The sequence below is a fragment of the Pleurodeles waltl genome, chromosome 1_2 (assembly GCF_031143425.1).
Source record: "Pleurodeles waltl isolate 20211129_DDA chromosome 1_2, aPleWal1.hap1.20221129, whole genome shotgun sequence".
Classification (NCBI taxonomy): domain Eukaryota; kingdom Metazoa; phylum Chordata; class Amphibia; order Caudata; family Salamandridae; genus Pleurodeles; species Pleurodeles waltl.
In genome coordinates, this window is record NC_090437.1 from 222,537,656 (window position 1) to 222,554,699 (window position 17,044).

Genomic DNA, 17,044 nt, shown 5'->3' on the forward strand with positions numbered 1-17,044 from the left:
ATACGAAGGACAAGATCAATGGACCACAGGATATGACACACATCCATGTTGCCAACATGGACTACTGTAGCACATGACACACAACTATGACATCTCCAGTCATAAGGTAAATAAGCGCCCCATACATGAGGTAGTGGATGTGAAACATCAGTGGAAACAGGAATGTATGCACAGACCCCTGACATTAGTAAGTGTGACATTTGCAATCTCTGTAAGGAGCTTGTGTGACAGGAGGGGCATCATTTCTGAAAATGGATAACATGAGTGTCCCAGGTATGACAAGCAATGTTCACAACACATGCCATGCGCAGTCCATCCTTGGAAATAAGTCCTGCCATTGCCATGTGTTAAGCCTCTGCCCTCCTATCTCTAGGGGGCGCTGTAAATGGACTATCTGTACCCTGGGAAGCATCATTAACACTCACCCAGAGTCCTTTCTGACTCCTGTTTGCTTCCATTTGTCATATGGCATGCTATAGAAGAACTAAATTCAGGTCCTCAGGTCCCATAATGCACTGCCTGGTAGTCGGTAAGACCTGTAATCTTCTGCCCATTGCTTCCTATGGGAAAAATCTGGTTGTCCCTTTATACTGGATTCTCTCCTCCAGGACTTGTGAGAGACTGAAGCTGCACACACCTTTGACCTCTCTTGTGCAGTCCAGCCATGTGACTCTGCCCTGGCCTTGCTGCTGCCTGGAACTGCTTATAAGTTGCCATTCCCTGAAGCTCCTCGTCGTGCTTTGGAGTACGATTCATTTGTGTTCCAGACCCCTTGTGGGATTGTGTTACAGTCCTGATTACTCCTGAACTTGCTCTCTGTTTACGCAGTCCTATTCCTGCTTGTTCCAGTCAGAGTCTGCTCCCTGTTTCTCAGCCTTGTTCATGTTTGTTTCTGCCAGAGCCTGCTTTCTGTTACCCAGACTTGTTCCAGTCTTTGCGTCAACCTGATCCTGTTCCCTGTGCCTGGCTTTGCCTCCTAGTTGGTTCCCTCACTTTATGTTTCCTCTTGGGTTATCGTGTCTGGTAAGTGTCCTATCAGTCCTCACCTGTCTAGAAGTGTTTTCCTTTGTATTTGATCTGGCACCTGGTTTTCAGGAGGCAAATCCAGCCCCCATCCTTTGTCTAGAGTTGCATGTAGTTATTAGTCCCTAACAGTGATAGTGTGCTATGGCTGCATTCCAATAATTGCCACTGTGTCTCCAGCCGGACCAATTAGGGCTAGTCTAATATATGTAAGTACAATCCTTGTTTGTACCCTAAGGGTCCAGACACAGAATCACTTCTGCAGCCTCCTTTCTATGGGGTGTGCGTGGTGACTAGCTGTAAGATTAATCTGCACAGAGGCACTGACGTTCCCTGTTGCTGTGGGAAGTTCTGAGCCCTACCCTGTGTACAATCTTAGTGATAAGCCCTGCATGTTTGTCTATTACTGACCCGTTCCATATTTGTTTACACTAAGGTTGCTCTGCCTTCACTTTTCTGTTTTTGTTGCCTTACCATAGCTGGCCTTTCCCCTTGGATACCTTTAGCTGCTCTTCTGCTTTGGTACACTACTTCCTTGTGAGATACTCTGTAAACTCAAGGGGTTTCCCTAACAGACTCCTGACTAGACCCGCACGAAACCTTAACACCATGAAGCCCAATCCTCACAATGGGTACACATGCACACACACTTGAACTGGACACTTCTGTGGAATGCACATCTAAAAATATGTGACACATGCAGCCAGGGCAGCAGGTCCACCACAGCAACATGAGTAACATAGGAAATTCTTATGAGTCATGAGTCATGATTCTTATGACGTGAACATAACATTTTTATGGGTAGAATTAAGGCACAGTGTCTCAAACACTGTACGTACCAAATATGTACACATGGCCGATATATGGGTAGTTCACACACAAGTCACCATGAAGTTATAACCAACAATTAATGACATATGAGGGGTAACATATCCGACTTAGCACTCATCAGCCAATCTCAATCGTCCCTGAGTTATGTTTGTCGTGTGAAATGTAATGTCCCCAAAGTCAAACAACTACACACTTCAAATGAGTCAAAACATATTACAAACACATATCATCACTGTTGTACATCACTGACTACCATCTGATGTAGATACCCATTTGTAACACATTCATACATGAGCATTATGTCAAATGTATTGCATGCCGTTCCTTCAGAAGCACACATATTGTTGTTACAGATCCTTCACACACAAAACACACAGTCACATGCAATACCACATGTGGCCAACCACACACTGCAGGCCATACCATCCTATCTCCATCTTGATGCAGGGTACATTGATGTAAAATAATTGAAAATCACGCAAACACAGTTTGAGTCAAAACCTTTGAAGCAAATGCATCAACCAATCATGCAAACGCTAACTAAACATGGGCCCTTAGCGTTAATTTCACCAGCACACCAGACGCATGCGGATATCCATTGAAATAGAAGTTTACAGGTAATGAGTGGTATTTTGCTGCACATGTAGGTTATACATCTAAATATTCACGCAAACATGGTATGCATCAAAAAAATACACGCATGACGGAAAACAGTCCGCAAAGGGGACAGGAAGTAATGCAATAGGAAATCCTGTTTACAGGCATGGTACAGTGGGTGTACTTTCACTTTACAGTCTGTGCTTTTTCTTGACTGTGTGGCAGTGTCTCGGTATTGCTGGTGTCTGGATTGCGTTTTCTTGAATCTTGTGGTGTCTCTCTTGTGTCTTTTGTGTATTCTATTTGTAAATTGCACCTGTTTATGTACTTCTGTGTAGTTTAGTGTCTTTTGGATTGTATTTGTACTGGTGTCTGTTTGTGGGTTACATTAGTTGGATTAGTTGGGGTTCCTAGTTTTGGCTGTAAGTTTCCTTTTTTTACATTTAGTTTCCTTTTTACACTTTTTCTGTTTTGCATTGTTGTGCAAGGACATGTCGAGGGCAAGACTGACCCGCATGGTGGAGGGGGAGCTTGGGGGCTTTGTGTGGCTGGTGTGCCACTTTCTGCCAATGATGCTAGAGATGGGTGGGCATGTGATACAAGGGTATCACACAGAGGCAAGATGGCTGCGATGGGGCAAGGTGCTCTACTACCTCAAATTAGTATTCCACACGAGCTGGAATGAGTACCAGCTGAAGCATCGCTGGGCTGACCTGGTGGCCTGAGAACAGGATCTGTTGGACCACCTAGGTGTGGTGATCGGTGGCCCTGTTGGTGAGTATCACATTGACAAATGTGTATAGTAGAATGCTCTTGAGTGACAGTAGCAGATGTTTTAACGTGCTGTGTGCAATGTTTGTGGCCATGTTGAATGCAAGCAGAACAAACTGTCAGTGTCTCAGTACTGAGATGTATTCCACATGTCACAAACCTTTGTGTGTTTACGTCAAGAAAAAGTGTTTATTACAATGTACAACCCCAATTTTGCCATTCTGCTATCGCATTGCCCAATCAGAAAACAGGGTTTGCTAGTGGCATTTAGGAAGGGGCGTTCCTTTCCTATTAGCGAATTGCAGTCCGCTGATTGATTGTTTGGTGACTGTGAATGCTGGCAGTAAACAATTGCAGTTACCACCAGTTTCAAGTTGCTGCTAACCCATTTACAAAAGGGCAGGGGTCCCCTTCGGATCCCTTCCCCTTTGTGAATGAATGCCCAAAATTGTTTCAGAGCAGGAAGTGGTCCCACGGACCACTGATCGCTTCAAAAAAGAATGATTAAAGTCATAATATTGGTTTTTGAAATGTTTTCTGTTTATCCCTGATGAAATAAGGCTGCATGAAAAAAAAATATACATCTCTATTTTAAATCTGTCACAGACAGCCCAGCAGGCCAGCATCCCTGTGAGTGCTGCCACTCCCAAGGGGTTTGCAAAATGAGACCTACCTCATTAAATTCATGAGGTAGGTCATGTGCTACCCCAATTGTGATTTGCAAACAATGTCATTAACAGTGTTTTAGCTCAGATCATCCTACTTGCAAATTGCGAGTTGTTAAGATTCGCAATGTGTGACTCACAAACCCTGATCTTGGTACATGTGGCCCTTAGTCACACATTTCAGGTGCAATGACAACACCTGTGCCTTTGCATTCTGTTAATGATGTTCAGCTGAGACACTGTCAGCATACCACATTTCACTGTATCAGGACAGCAAAGTGGTCAATCCATGTTTAGCACTACATTGTCATCATTACACACACATGATCACTGCCATTATATTGGCAAAGGGGGCATACACGGCTTAGGAGACACTGCCAATGGGGCATTTGTTACCTACATACAACTGTGCCACGTCTGTTATGGACCACTGAATGCATGATAATTGCAGACTGAAAATTGAGCCACATGTCCTTCACACAGTAACTCAGTGTCCCTTGATGCACAAGCCACAATATCTGAGTCACTTATATTGCAGTGCACCAGGGAAGTGCCATTGAAATTGTCGATCAATACAAATCATGACATGGAGTACCATCTGAAATGGATTAGCCACTAATGTTTGTTGTCGGATTTAGAACCACATGATTGTTAGGCCCAGTGCATGTGTGCAGATGTGTGTCTATCATTCACTGGAGTGTCAGTGTCACTGTGAGTTTGCAGTGGTATGTCTGTTGGAGTGTCTACATGCAGGATCACCAGCTCACTCATATGAAACGTTATACACTGTCATATGTTGTCCACACATTCGTACAGTGATCTGACATTTAGCATATGTTTCCTTTCCGTGTCTTTCAGGTGGACCTGCCCCCTATAACATCAGGGAAAGGGCTCAATTTCAGGACCCAGACATATCTAGTAAGTGTGATAATGTCTGTCCTGTGTAGTGATTGCAGCTGTTGTGTGAGTGACTCTTGTGTGTTGCATTCATTGCAAGATGTGATGAGCTAGCGTGTGATCGGATATTTTACTTGACTGGATGTTGACATAGTGTTCCGTTCAAGGGTTAGACATTCACAGGCTGAGAGTCATATCTTGGGAGTCTTGTGCTGCACAATAGGCAGCACCATGTGAACAAGGTGATTAGTAGCCACATGTAGGCCCATATGTGACTTGGAAGGGCTCCGGTGTCAGAATATTGTCACTGAGTCATCATTTTTCCGCATAAAATTGTGCATCCCTGTAATGTAATGTACATGTAGGACTGTATTGGTAGCTGTCCCCCAGCATTTAGCCCCATAAGTTGTACTCCATTTATGTGACACTTATGTGGTATGTAATAGGTGTGCATGCAGGTCAAGGCTAGACGTGTGCTGTCATCAATGTGGGTGTTTTATGAATTGTGTTGGCAGATCAGGTGTTGATGGTTGTCCACAACTGGACACATGAAAGTAGTTGTGAATGACCTATGGATACCTCATTCTTAGGTGGCAGCCCTCCTCGCATGTGTTCCACTCACTAAATCCATGTACCGGTGGACATGGCTTCATGGGTGTCATCGACAGTTGTAATGATGTATTGCATGCCCATACCCCCTGAGGCACAGGGATAAGAGAACAACATTTATGTAGATAGATGTGATGGTCACAGTGTATATGACAGTCATCACATTCAAGCATGCATGTGTCCCTAACAACACTGACCCCTTATGATCAGCAACTGCATACTATCCTGCCAATTACATCTACAAATCACTGGTCTTGGGTGCCTTGAAGTTGACTCAGATGATGAAGATTAGTCGGCCTGGCCCATGTGAAGTAGTTGCTGCCTTTGCATTGTGACACATTGCACTACGTCAATGCACACATCACTTTATTTGGTCCACCTCTTGTTGTGCTTTGCTGTGGTGTTAAATACTTGATGGGTAGGCAGCATTGCCATTTAATTAATCAGGGACATTATATCATCTGGACTGTGAGTTGGACTGCATGTGCAAATTGAGGCAGAGTGTTAGATTATCATCTGTACATGCATCACACAATGAAGACACTGATGGTTGCCTGTCTCATTTTTACAGCTGCCAACATGGATGTAGCTGAGATAAGGGCTTTCCAGAAGTGGGCAGTGAGATACAGACACATATTGGATGTTGAGTCTGGGTACCGAAAGATGGCAAGACGCTATCAGAGAGGGACGAGCCACAGGAGAATGGTGGGATTTCAGCCAAGGGAAACAAGCATAGGCCACAAAGGTTGGAACCACCACCACAACTTCAGCCAGTACCACAGCGACCACCATCACATTAGCATCACCTGCTGCACCATCAGCCTTGGCACCACCAACCACCACACCTGCTGCACCTTCAACATCAGCACCATTGACCACCACACCTGCTGGACCATCAACCTCTGCAACACAAACCACCACATCTGCTGCAATGGACATGGCTGCAATTGCCGAGCTCCAGAGGGACATGAGGAGAGTGTTGAGAAAACTTGACACAATACAGAGGGAAGTGGATACAAATATCCAGAGGCTCAAAACTATTAAGAAGACACTGAGGAGAGCAAACCTGTGAACTCTTGCCTCCCCTCATCCCTAATTCAGTCCCCTCCCTTCTCATTCCTCATCCTGTTGTGTAGTGGGTTTAGGGGGTTTAGTGATAGATTAGAGTAGGGTAGTAGTTTAGATAGGATAAGTAGGTTGGGGGTTTCATATTATTACATGTTAGTTTGTGGGTGGGTGGGTGTTAATGTTGGGGCTTTTGTGTATTTAAAAAAAATACAAATAAATATATATTTGTTTAGTATTAGTTAATATATGTTTAGGTTAGTATATGTTGTCCTACATGTATCTGGTCACATAAGGGGGGTGGGAGGCAAATGTTTAGAGTGTGTTGTTAAATTTGGTAAATAAGCTAAGCATAGGGTAGTTAGAGCCAGTTGTGGGCAATGTATGGTTAGGATAGATTAGGTTATTAGAGGTGTGTTACATAGTTTTAAGTTATTTTTCGTACATAATGATATAAGATTTAGGTACTCCCTTACTGCATGTGTCATATGCTGGCCTGTGTATTCCGTACTGCATCCACATCCCTCTCTTGAAATGTTAATTCCCACTTCCAACTGAGCTGTCACATTGGCAGCTACAACAAATCTAAACCTCAATGCATCTGCCATCCATTGTACCCACCACTCAACGTGACAGGTTCCCATGTATTGGACAGGTAGGTGTGCTTTTTAAGCTGTAATAGTTTTGATCCTGTGTCGTGATGCCGGGCATTGTGGGATGTCTGTCTGCAGTCTGATGTTCATGTGAACACTGCTAAACTGAGTAGTGCCAATTTCAGATGAGGTCAAGTATACAAATTTCACACCTATGTGTTTTACTTGTACTCCCAGCTGACGTTATTGGCCAAACACTCTTACACAGCCATTTCTGCTGTATGTTGTGGGTGAGGCATGTATGTTTTAAAGCAAATGTCACATACACAATGACTTGCTTGTAGGGGATGTGGCCAGCATTGACTTTCATCTTGTAGATACGTTTACCCTGAATTATACTATTTTTGCACTGCATTTGCATCATTTTTTGACGCAAAAGCTGCGAAAACTTACAAAAGACAATGATATTTTGTATGTTTGTGCTGCTTTTGTTAAAAAATGACACAAATGCAGCACAGAAAAAGTAAACATCTGGGCTCTTGTGCGCAAATATCTGCCCACATTATTTCTACACTGTGATATTGACACTCTGTGACCATAGAGATATTACATGCATCACAAATCTCCAGCAAAGTAGATGTGTCATATTACACAGAGACAAAGGCCCTCATTACAACCCTGGCGGTCGGTGTTAAAGCGGCGGTAAGACTGCCAACAGGCTGGCGGTAAAAAAATGGAATCACGACCATGGTGGAAAGAGCAAACATAAACTGCCACTTTAACACTCCGACCGCCACGGCGGTAGAAACGAACACTGTGGCGGTCACTGCCAACAGACAGGCGGAAGACAATGTACCGCCCACCCTATCACAACCTGGCAATCTGCCACCTTTTCTGGGGCGGAACCAACGTGAACAAAAACACGGCAGAAACAGGACTTGGAAGGAAAAACACTCACCTCTCAACACCCCACGAGGAACCAGGACACCATGGAGCCAGAACTCCAGCTACTCCCTGCGATGGTCTTCCTGCTCCTCTATCAGGAGCACCAAAGACGGTGGCGACGACCACGGTGAGTACTGCATCTACAACACAGGGGAGGGAGGAGGGAAAAGAGTGTGACACACACACGCAACACGCAACACGCAACACCCCCACCCTCACCCACAACAACATACACACAAATACATGGCGCAACATTACATTTACACCGCCCCCACACCCACTGGAAGAATGCAAGGACAAAAGGAAATGAGTTGAATGATTGTAATCATGAAAAATCCAGTAGTCAAAACTCGAAATACAGTATATACAATTATGTACACCAACTACACAAGTCTGGATAGTGCACCAATTTGTGTCCGTGGACAACTGGGCCCAAAATTCATGGGTGAGGCCCACACAATATACCAGACTTCAAACAGAGAGAACACTGCAGGGGCATCAGATCGAAAGAAAACAGGCACCTCAGGGGGAGAGGGTGGCACCTCAGCCTGATGAATGCACGACATCACTGCTCCATGCCCACTGCTTTATCCTGGGGAGTGCAAAGCCACAGTCTCTCAAGTCTCTCCAGTGGGTGGTTTGCCCACTGCTTTATCCTGGGGAGTGCAAAGCCACAGTCTCTCAAGTCTCTCCAGTGGATGGGTTGCCCACTGCTGTATCCTGGGGAGTGCAAAGCCACAGTCTCTCAAGTGGATAACAGTCTCCACTGGTTCTGGAGGGGGCTTTGTGCCCAGAGTGCTTCATCCTGCCAAGGACTGAGGTAGTGGATGTCTTTCTCCACTGGTTCTTGAGGGGGCATTGTGCCCAGAGTGCTTCATCCTGCCAAGGACTGAGGTAGTGGATGCCTTTCTCCACTGAAAGTGGTGCATCATGGAAGCTGCCTAGGCTCCTGGAACTGACCACCAGCCTCGGACGACTGACCACTGGGGATGGCAACCATGTCTGTGGTGGTGCCACTGGCTCAGGATGTCGCGGGGCCTCTGGCGGGGCTTGCGGCGAGGTCAGTTGCGGCGGTGCTGGTGGCGGCCTCTGTGGCAGCGGTGTTAGCGGCAGCCTTTGTGGCAACGGTGCTTGCAGCGGGCTCTGTGGCATCAGTGCTGGCGGCGGGCTCTGAGGCGGCGGTGCTGGTGGCGGGCTCAGTGACTGCAGTGCTGGTGGCGGGCTCTGTGGCGGCGGTGCTGGTGGCGGGCTCAGTGACTGCAGTGCTGGTGGCAGCCTCAATGACATCGGTGCTGGTAGCGGTGCTGGTGGCGGTGCAGGTGGCGGTCTTCTCCGCCGTACAGGTTGGCCTCGACATGGACCGAAGGTGTGACACTGGTCCCATTGTTGGTGACACCATGCCCTCTCCTGACCTGCTCTTTATTTTCTGGCCCTTCCCCACTTTGGATGGTGGCGCAGCCGTCTTGCCACTATCCCCTTTTGTTTTCCCTGAGCCCATGGTGGCAGATGTTTTCTGCTTCTCCCTCCAGGATGTGGGCAACTTTTTAACTTTTGCAGGTGGCGGAATGTCCTTGCCCTCGCTCCGTGGCACACTGGCAGCCCTGTTGGTTGGTGCACTCCAATAGCCCGCAGTTGCTGGCACCACTTTGCCTGGAGATGTGGTGGCTGAGGTGCTGGGTTGTGACCTGGAAAGCCTGGCCCTAGGGGACGGACGGGGGGAGGTGTAGGGAAGAGGTCAATATTAGCCAGGAAAAGTTTTTTAGACACACTGGGATGGGTAGATGGAGGGGGTTTGGGAGTGGAGGAAGAGGTAGTGGTTGTAGGAGGTGTACGTCTGCTGAATTTGGGTGAAGGTGCATGGGCTGGAGGCTGTTGTGAGGTGGATGGCTGCTGGGTAGGTGTGCCTGCAGTTGTGTACTTTGGGAGGAGGGCTCACAGACACACTGGGAGAGGACACAGGGATGTGTGAATGGTAGTGGGGGTGGTGAGTGCAAGTGAGCGGTGTGTGGTGATGGGCGTGCTGTTGATGGAGGTAGTGGCTGAAGATGTAGTGCATGCAGGTGTGAGTGGTGACGAGAGTGGGAGGGAGGAGGAAGACATGGAGGAGGGGGACACAGTGGAGGCAGTGGATGTTGGTATGTCTGCCTGGGTTATGATGCTTGTGTGAGTGCCTGTGGGATGTGTGGTGCTTATGTTTGCCTGAGCCACCCTTGTGTGTTGAGGTGTGTGCATGCTGGTCTGATGGTGTGCTTGGGATAGGCTGAGGTACAGGGGATTGGGTCTGGGTGGAGGAAGTTGTAGGGGGGAGGCTGGACACAGGGACAATGGCTGCCATCAGTGCTGAGGCCAGAGCCTGAAATGCTCTCTGTTGGGCTGCCTGGCCAGAAAGAATGCCCTCTAGGTAAGCATTTGTTTGTTGCAAATGTTCTCGACACCCTTGATGGCATTCACAATGGTAGATTGCCCAACAGTGAGGGATCTCAGGAGGTCAATAGCCTCCTCACTGAGGGCTGCAGGGCTGACTGGGGCAGGGCCTGAGGTGCCTGGGGCGAAGGAGATGCCCACCCTCCTGGGTGAGCGGCCACGGGACACGCGCAGAGGGGCTGCTGGGAGGGCGGTGCTGGTAGGGGGGTGGAGGCTGTACCTGTTGAAGCGGGGCACAGAGGGGCCCGCCACCACAAGGGAGCTCCCATCAGAGGAGGAGTCGCTGTCGCTGCTGTCACCTCCTGTCCCCGCAGTGGAGCTCCCCCCGCCCTCCGTCCCACTGGTGGCTTCAGACTCCGTTGTATCGCCCTCCAGGGCCAAGTGGGATGCAGCTCCCTCCTGCTCCGGTGCCACTGCTCCTCCACCTGATGATGCTATTGAACACAAGAACAGGGAGACCACAAAAAGTGGGGGGAATACAGAAGAAAGACATGTTCAGTGCATGCAATACCACTACCGTTGGTGGACACTACAGACACAGCAGCCCTCTGCACTATGCCATGCACTTATAGTTCCTAGATTATTCACAGGGCCATGGGTTACAAGGCCTATGCCTAATTGCTGCACACATGGAAGTCACAGGAGCCTGACTAGGTGTAGATGGCTCTCACCACTGGCGGGGTTGGGGTGCCACATAGGCTGCCTCACAAAGGGACCTTGCCTACAAAGCTCGCCCTGGCCTAAGGTAACCCACTGCCCACCTCCCACACCCAGACACCTCATAATGCGCGCAGAGTCAGGTGGATGTGACTGTACTCACCACCTTGTGGCTGCTGTGATGCCCTCAAGCGCCCATCCAACTCCAGATATGCCACCGCCAGGATCCGGAACATCAGGGGGGCTCATGGTGCGATGGGCACCCCACCCACATTGGGAGGCCATACCCAGCTGGGCTTCCGCCCTCTTCTAGCTCCAGCGGCGAAGGTCATCCCATCTTTTCCCGCAGTGGTGCTCCGTCTGTGGTGGTTCCCCAGGGTCCGGACGTCCTTGGCGATGCCACGCCAAATATCCTTCTTCTGGTGGGAGCTGACCTACAGGAATAGTACTGGGGAAAATGAAAAACTTTACCCGTCCAGGCCGTCACAGTCTTTGGCCCACATTCCCACCCTTGCCCTGACGCACATACACTCCCCGTCCGCTCATGCAAGTCTCAGTCCCCCCCATGTATCTTACATCCACACCACTCCAAACAGGCATTGCCATGCAGCATGCTCACAGTGTACTCACCTGTTTGTCTGGAGGACAGTAGAGTAGCGTGTACTGGGGGAGGACCCCATCCACTAACTTCTCCAACTCCTCCGAAGTGAAGGCAGGGGCCCTTTCCCCAGACACATGAGCCATTGTCGCTTCCAGGCTGCGGTCACAGCAGCACTTGCAGTGTAGGTCCTCTACTGTTGAAGGTCAGGTATCAAGTGAGTGTACGAATAGAAAATGTCGTTCACGTCCGCAGCGGTGCGCACCATCACCGCCGGCGTACATCATCATTGGCTCCTGAGAACCATAGGGTCGGATGTTAACCAATGCAGGATTGCGCCGCGGTCCTCGACCGCCTACCGCGACGGTGTAGAACGCCACTGCAGTCACCTCATATCCCCATGTCCCACCTTACAGGTCAGGCAGCCGCCATTTCAGGGGGCCAAATGGCATTAATAATAACTGCGTCACACCTATCTAGGCCTTGCATACACACAGTAACAGGCATATTGCGGATTAATACATGTGTGCAAATGACATTTTGTAATACCTCAGTGTTGGCTGACTCTCTGATCACTGTTCTCCTCCATAGGGCACATCTGCTGGGGCAGGTGATGAGATGGCGGCATCCTCCGGTGTACAAACCGCTAGTGGACCTGTCGACAATGGAAGAGAGACACGTAATAGTCACCTACAGACTTGATCGTGCAACAATCCATGAACTGTGTGCCCAGTTGGAGCCAGACCTGATGTCACCAATCCGCCATGCCACAGGGATACCCTCTTTAGTGCAGGTCCTGTCAGTACTCCATTTCCTGGCAAGTGGATCTTTTCAAACTACATTGGCCATTGCAACAGGGATGTCCCAGCCAATGTTCTCAAACCGTTGTCCAGAGTGTTGTCTGCCCTGCTGAAACACAAGCACAGCTACATCATTTTCCCTCAGATGGAGGATTTGCCTACAGTGAAAGGTGACTTCTATGCCCTGGGACATATCCCCAACATCATAGGTGCAATTGATGGGACACATGTGGCCTTGGTACCCCCCACAGGAGAGAACAGGTGTACAGAAACTGGAAGAGCTACCATGCGATGAATGTGCAGATAGTGTGTTTGGCAGACCAGTACATCTCCCATCTGAATGCCAACTTTCCTGGCTCAGTGCATGACACTTACATTCTGAGGAATAGCATAATCCCTTATGTGATGGGGCAACTCCAGAGGCACCGTGTGTGGCTAATAGGTAAGGACAAGGACCATGTACCCTGTGAATAGTTGTCTGGGGTTGTCCCTGCGGGTTAGTGTGTGTCTAACAGTTGTCCCTTGACATTTGCAGATGACTCTGGGTACCCCAACCTGTCATGGCTACTGACCCCAGTGAGGAATCCCAGGACAAGGGCAGAGGAACGCTACAATGAGGCACATGGGTGAACTAGGAGGGTGATCGAACGGACCTTCGGCTGCCTGAATGCCAGGTTCCGGTGCCTCCATATCAGACAGGTGGTTCTCTCTACTACTCACCAAAGAAGATGTGCCAGATCATTGTGGCCTGCTGTATGCTGCACAACCTGGCTTTGCGACAACAGGTGCCTTTTATGCAGGAGGATGGTCTTGTGGCAGCTGTGGAGCCTGTGGACAGTGAAGAAGAGGAGGCAGAAGAGGATATCGATACAGAAACAACGTTATCCAGCAATACTTCCAGTGAGACATAGGTAAAAAGATATCACTGCCTCACACATCTCATACAATTGTTTGACCTATCATAAGTCTGTCACTTTCACCCAGTGTATGGACCCTGACTTGTCACTTTGCCTTTCCATTTAACAGATGTGGGTCCCAGTGTGTGACCTCTGCTATATTACCTCATGGACTAGAGCTGTGTTACATCGGTATGTTGACAATAAAATTGACATTGCTATATTCCATAGTTACTGCAAATACACATTTGTGAAAGCACAGACTGACTCCAGATTGTTTTGTGATTCAAGGGTGTTTATTTCTGTGCAAATAAGTGGAGGGGGTTATAAAATGGGCAGGGGTGATGGTGGAGGAATGTCCATGTCTATTTGTTTCACAGGTGCATTGTCCAAAGGGGCATAGGAAGTGGAGCTAGGGCAGTTTAAGGATGGACAGGGTGACAAAGTGGGACAGAAGGATGACATTCAGGGGGGTCTCATTTCCTGACAGGGGTCTTGGCATTGTTCTCTGTCTTGTTCCTGGATCTCAGGGACCGTTTGCGGGGTGTTTCTCCATCTGCAGGGGGTGGGATGCTGGTGTCGTGGTCCTGTGACGGTGCCTCCTGTTCACTAGCGCCAGCGGATTTGGTGGGCTTTTCATCATCCAGGCTAGTGTCAGAGGCCCCTTGTTGTGCCACAGTGTCCCTCCTGGTGTTGACAAGGTTTTTCAGCACCCCTACAATGGTGGCCAGGGTGGTGTTGATGGACTTGAGTTCCTCCCTGATCCCCAGATAGTGTTCCTTCTGCAGCCGCTGGGTCTCCTGAAAGTTGGCCAGTACCATTGCCATCGTCTCCTGGGAATGATGGTACACTCCCATGAGGTTGGAGAGTGCCTCGTGGAGAGTGGGTTCCCTGGGCCTGTCCTGTCCCTGTCGCACAGCTGTCCTCCCAGTTCCCCTGTTTTCCTGTGCCTGTGTCCCCTGAAACGTGTGCCCACTGCCACTGCCCCCAGGTCCCTGATTTTCTTGGGGTGGTGGGTTTCCCTGGTGGGTTTCCCTGGGTTCCCTGTAATGGTGGACACATTGCTGCTTGACGTGTCCTGGGGACTGAGGGATGGGCCTGCTGGGTGGGTGCTGTGCTGGTGTTTCCTGAGGGGGGAGGCTCTGTGATGGCATGTGCCAGTGTCAGGGGAACCGACTTTCCAGAGGTCCCAGATGGGCCGAGCTGGTCATCTTGATCCAGTTGGACAGAGCTGCTGTCATCACTGTGGGCCTCTTCTGTGGGTGGAGTGGACATGTCTGGAACCTCCTGTCCAGTGACATTGGGTAGGGGTCCTGCAGGGGTGTAAAGGCATGATTATTGCATCTGTGTGTGCCATTGTGTGCAATGGGTGAGTGACCCTGTACTCCAGTGCATGCATTCTTGTCTAGGACCTTGTGTGATAATTGGTTTGGGGTCTGTGTGGGTATCTGTAGTGGACATACTTTGGTGATGGGTGTCCATGCTTTGGTGTTGCATGCACGGCTTGGTGTTGGGATGGGTGGGTTGTGATAGTGGGACATTTGTGAGGTGTTTGAGTGATGGGGTGAGGGTGAGGGTGGAGGTATGTGATAGCATGCAAGTAGGGTGGAGGATGTAATAGATAAGAATTGACTTATCAGAGTCCATTCCTCCTACTACTCCTGCGAGGCCCTCAGGATGCAGTATAGCCAAGACTTGCTCCTCCCATGTTGTTAGTTGTGGGGGAGGAGGTGGGAGTCCGCCGCCAGTCCTCTGTACTGCAATCTAGTGTCTGGAGACACGGAACGCACCTTCCCCTGCAGGTCGTTCCACCTCTTCCTGATGTCATCCCGTGTTCTTGGATGCTTTCCCACTGCGTTGACCCTGTCGACAATTCTGCGCCATAGCTCCATCTTCCTAGCAATGGAGGTGTGCTGCACCTCTGATCCGAATAGCTGTGGCTCTACACAGACAATTTTCTCAACCATGACCCTGAGCTCCTCCTCAGAGAACCTGGGGTGTCGTTGAGGTCCCATGATGTGGTGTGGGTGATGTGTGAGGTGGTGTCGGTTGTGATGTCTGAGGGGATGTGTTTGTGTGTGTTGTCTGAAGTGCATAGATGGTGTGTGAGTGATGGTGTTGTGTGCCTGTGGATGCTAGTGTTGTTTCTGGTGGTGTCTCTCTCTGGCCTTCTTTCTCAATTTTGGTAGTAAGGGTTTGTGGGTGATGTGGGTGGGTGTTTTATATTGGTTTGGGTGTGTGGGAGTGGTGTTTGTATGTGTATCAGGTGTGTGTATTTCGATTTGTCCAATGTGGTTGTGTTATGTAAATGTGTGTGTATTTTGAGCACAGCGGTGTGTACCGCCAATGGAATACCGCGGTTGAAAGATCGCCGCGTGGATTCGTGGGTCGTGATAGTGTGGGCGTATTCCTGTTGGCGTGACGGTGGAGGTTTTGTTATTGCCAGTTTATCACTGACCTTTGGTGTGGCAGACTTGTGTGAGTGTCTGGATTTTGGTGGATTCGGAGCTGTGGGTCATAATAGCTGTAGCAGAATTCCGCCGCCGCAGCGGTGTGTTGGCAGTCTTCTGCACAGCTGTACGCGGGATTTACCGCCAATGTTTCAATGAGGGCCAAAGTGATTGTGTAGGTGCAGTTTATTTAAAAGAGCTGTAGTGCAATATTTACACAGTCCAGGACTGTGACCCCATTAAAGTGTAAAGCATTCTATTGTGACACAACACAATTGAAAGGTTGAGGGACATGCCATTTGACATGCTGAGATGAAGTGTTGTTCAGTGAGAGGAACAGGAATTGCCAATTGAGTAGTGAGAGGCAATTGCAGTCCATAGTGGAAAGGTTAACAGTGTGTCGGTGAAAAGTGCATGTCACCAACTGTAGAAACACTGGCATGTTGTCAAGTACAGGACGAAGGGAAATCAGTGCCCATGTGGCATGGAATGGTGCTACTAGGTACTCCTACGGGTGAAGATGATCTGTTCCACATCTTCATCCTCTGATGTGTGTGTCGTCTCCTCTGGCCTTGATCGTGGTGGAGGTGGGTTTGAGGGGCAACACACACTTCAGTGGTTGGAGAAGTGGACACCAAATTCCTAGCAGCTGCCATCTGTGGAACTACATATGGCATAACTGCAGCAAGGAGGAGCTTCTGATTATTGAGTATGACAGCAACATCCCTGTGGTAGGCAGCCAATTCTGCCCTGAGGGAGGCCAGTTCCCGGTGCATGGAGTCCAGCTTGTAGTCATGCATACAGCAGCAAGATTGGCAGGGCAGGTGTTGTGGCAACTCCCTCACAGCAGTGGTTAGGTGCCTCACACACTGTTGGACTCCTTGCAGTAGGGATTGTGTGACTTGTTTGGCTGCTGTCTGTTCTGCGGACGTCATCATGCACATGCACATCCCCTTGAGGCTTGCTGCCATAGTTTGTATCCCCACCTGCACCTCCTTGGCCAGCTCTTGCTGTACTCCCACTCCTGTCCTCTCAAAGGTTGTTCCTGTGTCATCAGAGTCCTAAGCTGTGTTTGAGCTGGCAGGTCGTACTATTGGGGTGGTGTGTGGGTCCTCTGGGATGGCTGCTATATGCATGCTCCTCCTTGCGACTAGAGGTGGTGTCTGGAGGGTTCCCAGGACATCTTGGAAGTTTCCTGGCTGATGTTTGTGACCTGGTCATCA